The sequence below is a fragment of the Rhagoletis pomonella genome, unplaced genomic scaffold (assembly GCF_013731165.1).
Source record: "Rhagoletis pomonella isolate Grant_MI unplaced genomic scaffold, Rhpom_1.0 Rhpom_scaffold_00008, whole genome shotgun sequence".
NCBI classification, from domain to species: Eukaryota; Metazoa; Arthropoda; class Insecta; order Diptera; family Tephritidae; genus Rhagoletis; species Rhagoletis pomonella.
This window is the reverse complement of record NW_023458562.1, coordinates 33,740,748-33,747,615: the sequence shown is the minus strand read 5'-3', so window position 1 is coordinate 33,747,615 and position 6,868 is coordinate 33,740,748.

Below are 6,868 nucleotides of genomic sequence, written 5' to 3'. Positions count from 1 at the left end.
TATGTAAAACAAAACAGTTTAGTTATAGAACAAATAATAAATGGCTAAAGAAGAAAATGAAGTGAATAGTGTATGTATTTATTTACGAAATTAGCGTTAAGTTATATTATTGTGTAACATATATACATAGATACATATAAATAAATATGTATTTACATACATAAATAAAGTGGTAATAATGATAATGAAATTAAAACTAATTATTTTAAAGATATTTTTAATGATAATGGGGGGGGTCCTTAAAAATATCAAAATCTTAATTTTTTATAAGGCACCCCTGTATTTTACTCTACGTACAAAATAAAGCCATACGGAAAAATATTTAAATTGCAAAATAATTTTTAGGGGTCACTACCAGGGTTTTGAAAAAAAAATTATTTTTTTAACGCGCTAAAATTTAAAAAATTTAACCAGCTACAACACAGCATGTCCGATAAAATAAGTGGTGTGTCGTTGGATGCATATTTTAATTGTCTTTCCAACGAAGTACCGCCTGAAATGCTAATGAAATCATACCCCGAAACATACAAAAATACCATTACCACAAAAAAAAACTGCAGAAAGAAAAAATAAAAATGAAATGAATAAAAAATGCGTTTTAAGCTTAGGAAGTCCATATTAATTCTTCCCTATACATGAGTTTCTTGGCACTTGTTCAACATAATTATTTGTAAACCAGTGTTATAGAAAAACTCATACAAGCGACAGTATTTGGGGCTTGATATGGCATGTTAAACCCATTTGGCTGTGACTATGACTTTATAAAAAGTTTTCAACAATATCGAGCTCTAATCGCCAAAAAACGTAAGCGATATTTTTTCCAAAAATTTTATTTTTGATGCAGAAATGCATCTACATCCGCCTGGAGTTGGCGATTAGGGCTCGATATATCAAGTCGTCAGATTTAAAATGTTTCCAGCCCTGGTAGCGACCCCTGACAATTATTTCAAAATTTTCGTGGATATCTTCATTGTATGTAGAACAAAATAAATGGATGACTTACACAAAATTTAGGTGTTGATATTTTAAGTACCACTCTAATATACATACATAATAAATGGTGTAAAGCAAACATTCTTTTTGTTATACATAAATACATTCTCGAATTGGCTACTTTATAATATTTGTTTGAAAAAATTAATAATTTAATTTAGCTGTCTAACCCATGCTAAAAATGTTATCTGCCCATTTAAAAATAAAATCTAAAAAAAAAAAAAAAAAAAAAAATCCCAAATTTTATTTTAATATTAACAACTCAAAAAAAATACTTTAAACATAGAGATAATTTTACCAAGAAACTGTAAAACTGAAGTTAACTCAAATTTTATGAATTTTTATCGAAAAAAGAGAGTATTTGTTAGAAAAATATGGAATTTGTCCGCTTTTTACCTTAGGCTTATTTAATTATTTATTTTTTTTTTTAATTTCTAACAGAGATTACAAATTTTGTCCGATTTTATTGAAAAAATATGGCGTTTGTTAGGCAAAGTAAATTTCTTCACGTTCTTCATTTTTCTTAAATTAATATCAGATAATTTAAAACAAATTAAAAAATTCCTCGGTTTTCTAAAATTTAGCTATTTTAAAGGTTTTAAGCCACGAGCATATAATATTTGTTTGAAGAAAAGTTAATTTGGTTGCTAAACTCTATCTAAAAATAATATTAGCTCATTTTAAAATATTAAGGCGTATTCATATTTTCGTATGAATGGAAAACTAGAAATTTTTTCTAGAAAATTATAGGAAAATTTCATGATTTTCGATTCGTGCGAAATAAGAATACGCCCCATTATGTACAAAAAAAATATCGGAAGGCAAAATTAAAAAAAAATCCCAAATTTGTTTCATAATTCACATCTCAAAAATAAAAGCACGGATAATTTTACCAAGAAACTGCAAACTGAAAATGAGGTTAAATTTAAGGCGACGTTTTATTGAAGAAAAGTTATACATTTGTTAGAATAATGTGGACTTTTTTCCGCTCTTTAACTTACACTAAAAATTATGTCAGCTTATTTTTAAATTTTATTTTAAGAAGTTCTAAAATATAAAAAAAATTATAAAATTTTATTGAAAAATTAGCCATTTGTTCGTCAAATAGTGAATTTCAAAGAAAGAAAAAGGCCCATTTTTAAATCGACAGGCCAAATTTTATATATTTTGACTGTAAAAAACTGTTTGTTCAAATGAAGTTTAAAGTTTTTTTCGCACGCTAAAAATTAAATATAAAATGAACCAATGCTACGTTTTTTTTTCAATACAGAAAAATCGACTCATTGACCAAAAAAAAACATTCAAATCTAATCCACTTGTTAACTTTAAAGTCGTTTTTCTCGAAGACTTATTTTCGAACTGCAGCTACCTTTCAACTTGCGCTGTCTAATTCATTCGTACATACATACATATGTATGTATGTATGTACAGTATCGGTCATTCCAATCGCATTTTTCAATTAAAACCCAGTTCATTCTTTAACAAACCCCATGTAAACACAAGTTTAAAACTTTTTAGAAAACTAAAGAGTTTTTCTGAGTATACAGTTTTATAGTCCATTCAAGTTGAGTGCAATAATGTGCACGTTTCAAGGAGCTAGAAATTACCGTTGATTTTTTAGTTTTTTTTTTGTCGCCTTTGCTTCCATATAACGAATAAACACAATTTATTTTTATATGGTAGAAAACCGCAACACCATGGCAAAAAAAAATTTTGTATTTGAAAAAAAATATATATATAAAACCTACAGATTTTTTTGCTGGGCGTTATTTTAACAATAAATTTTAAAAGTTATCTGCTTAGTACACCGAAAGAATAAGGGTTATATTCACCAACCACTAGAATGTCTTCGTAATTGACATTCTATTTAAAAACAAAATTTTTAGAACAAATGACATTTCGTTAAATTCTTATTGGGTAGGTTCAGAAGGCGCAGCAGTTGAGCTCAACCGTTGCTTAAAAAATCAGTGATAGTAATGCGTCTTCTGAACGGCTTGATACATTATCAGTCAAATTCAAAACACACAACATGTTGTCTCAAATGATCAGAAAAATATTACGATCATCTAGCACGCAACTGTTCAGTTGATCAGAAGCACAAAACAACGCGTTCAGAAGGTGCAATCGCAACAGTTACTGAGCTGTTGCGCTTTCTGAACGTGCCCATTGATTATTAAAAATTTCCAATTTGAGTGCAACATTTCGGTTAACCTCTGCATACAGACGTAGTTTTTAATTGAATAAGTCAAAGTTAGAGTAAAAAAAATCCGGATATTTCTTTTCTGTTTTTGGCTTTGTTCTTCTCTATTCGATTCATAAAGTCTGACTTATATAAAATTTGTTAAAAAAATTAAAGAAACATAAAGAAGTGCAGAATCTATATATACTAAGGTGAATTCTTTGCTAATTGCTTTGGGTTCTTCTAATATTTTTCAGATTTCACATGGATTCGATTGCACTAATTTTTCTTCTATAAAAGAGAATACAAACTTTATTTAATTAAAAACTCTTGAACTCCAAATTTTTTCTTACACTAAAGCTTTCTCCCAAGTGCAGCTCATTTATTAATTAAAATTGGTTTTAAAAATGTATATTTTATTTTAGACGTAAAATACGAAATACTAATGAAGAAAATAGCAAAATAAGCATGAAGGGAAATAATAATAAAAGCCACAAAACTGTGTAAACAATTAAGTAACAATGTGTTTGTATGTATGCTTGCATAGTAGTTATAAAGAAATCAGTAATTTTATATTATCACTTTAAAAATAACAAAATGTTTGTAAAATATATAGTATGTATAATTTAATTATTATAATTTAATAATAATATAATTATGTTTACAAATATAAAAAAAAAATGTGTTTTACTTAACTTTTTTGTTGAAAATTGGCGTATGATTGCGTATAGTGGCGGCCAAAAATGGATGAATGGTGTTTCGTGTTAAATATTTACAGTGTTTTTCAAGCTTAAATCACACTTTCAAACTTTATACAGAATTCAGAAAAATTCCACAAATTTGTATCTAAATTTCGAGATTTTTAACCAGAATTTTTAACAGTATTATAAAATTTTAGTAAAATTAGTGGAAGTTTTGAGCGGCTAAAGAATCGCATTAATTTTTAATCATTTTTTTTTTACTGACGGCTTTTTCGTTTTTTTTTATATAATAATAAAAATTTTAGGAAAACTGGCGTTGACTTTTTTTATTTTTTTCGCAATAAGTCTTGAGGATATTCTTCCACAAGAAGTTCATGTTTATTTAGCAATACGCCGGCAACAAAAAAAATATATATATATGTATTAAAAATCATATTTTAGCCACCCAAAACCTACACTGATATTACTAAAATTTTAGTACTTCAGACTTCAGTACTTCCAGACTTCGGTTCTTATCACACTAATGTACAACCCTAATGTCTGTAAATTAAAGCTCACCAAAAATCATAAAATAATTAGATTTCTTTGAAAGATTTGGGGTATGCAGTTTTTACCTCATTCAATTCAGGTATAATAAAGGGCAAGTTTCAAATGACTAGAAGTTACCGTTGATTTTCTGGAATTTTTTCGTCGGCGATGTTACGGTTTTTTTCCATATAGTGCATAAAAATAAATTTTGTTTTTTTCGTTATATAAAGTCAGCGGTAATTTTTAGCGATTTGAATCTCTCACTTTATTGTACCAGAATTAAATAAGCTACAAAAAAAAGAAACCCCCAATGAAAATCCGTCGTAAAAGCTTTCACTATTTCAATGAAAAATCAACAAAAATTTGGTGAAAGTATTCCACACCAAATTGGAATATTCATTGCAATTACTGTGTAATAAAATTCCTATAAAAGTGTCGTCATTGAAAAAATGGAAAAGGCGGAAATAATACCGAAAATATACCTTGATATGCGTCTATGTATGTATGTATAAATACTAGATACTAGCCTGTGCTTATCAGCAATTTATTTATTTCAATGCGACGGAAATAAGTGACATTAAGCCATTTACGCAATCCCCAATCAAAACTATACAAATGTGGCATTTAATAACCGTTTAGCGCTTATGTATGGCTATAGAAATGTTCTATGTAACTGACTCCAACTCTAACTAAGTCTATCATTGTTTTACCATTAAGGCAGCTTTCAATTTTTTTGTGGCGACTGATTGACATTTATGGAGAAGTTACATTAATAGGGGTGTTCACGATGCAGCGTAGACACAAGCATACAAATAATATAATTTGTTTTGGTTTGACACAACGATATCTTTTTAAAGGTTACACTTTTATATATTTTTTGTTACTTTTAAGAAATTTTCTGTCATAACACACGGTGTATTTATGGCTTCTTGTGGGCTATTTTTTTCTTTATTCTCTTTTTTCGAGTGGCCGTCCTTGGTCAAATATGTATTCTTGCCGTTGAAAATGGCATTTTAGAAATACAAAGTAGAGCCAAAATAAAAACATGGCGATGTGCCTTTGATCAACACATTTTCACGGTTATTGTCAATTCATTTCTTATTTATTTTCAACGATTTATTGAAGTCCGGAATTTCTGGTGGCAGTCTACCGTCTTTAGTGGCTAGAACAGTAACCATATTTGTAAAATCTGTGGTGCGGTCTTGATTATAGAATCTTAAGAAGAGGCTTTTTAATAACTTATTTTAATTTGTAAAAGTTTGGGAAGCAAATAATAGTCATTTGGATAGTTTAATTTAGAAATATTTTTTATGTAAGATTCTTAATGGAATTTATTACATACACACCTAAAGTGGCCGAAAAAATTATAGCCTCACCACATATTACCAGATTTTCACAATTTATATTTTTTGTTATTTAATTTTAGTTTTTTTTTTAATAAACTTTGCGCGATATTAAAAAAAATAACAAATTTTTGTAAAAATTTCGAGCTATTAAATTAGATTCCCAAGAAAGATTTGTGATACGCAGTTTTGTATCCCATTCAATTCTAGTATGATAATTTCTTTTTTTTTTCGAAGATGTTACGATTACCTACTGCATAATCAAAGTTTTTCTAAACACTCTAATTAAAAAGCTCGAAATTTTTACGAAAGTTTGTTGCATTTTTTTTTTAATATAGCAAAAAGTTTCAAGCTTGGATTTACACGGTTCTTGTTAAAAAATGAAGTATAATTGATATACAAATAATTAAATAAAATAAAAAATAATAATTGTGAAAACTTGTCAATATGTGGAGAACCATAATTTTTTCGACCACTGTACATATACATAAATCTTAGATTCAATCCAATACCCCTTTCGATAAAATTTATATGACTAAAAAATATTATCAATGCGTTAATAAAGGAAAGAGAATGAAAAAATATTTTGAAAATACAATTTTGTAAACCAGAAATATTAAGCTTCTCAGAATTCTGTAGAAATATTATTTTGGAAACAATTAAGAAAATAGATATTTCAATAAAAATTAGGTGGCAACCACATTAAGAAAGAAGAGAGAGGGATAAGAGTAAATATTTTGAGTGTATGTGTACTGTGTTTACTTACATAAAAAAGTTGAAATTAATAAGAAACTAATTTTTATTAAAAAAATGGCAACCTTCTAGGAAAATATTTCTGGATTAATGTGCTCAGAAATACCTTGCATTTTATATTCGTATTCCGTTATTTCGGGTAAATTTTATAGAATCGAAAATAAGTGGCAACTTTACACTTATTTCTTAAGAGATAACACTCACTATATAAATAAAGCTCGTTTAACTAAATAAAATTCTCAATTTATTGCTTCTTTATCTCAAAACAATTCATGAATCGAAGATGATTCATAGAGATTTATTGATGATTTGTAAAATAACTAACTTTCAAGTCAAATTTAGTGATTTTAGAATAGCTATAAAAATTGTTT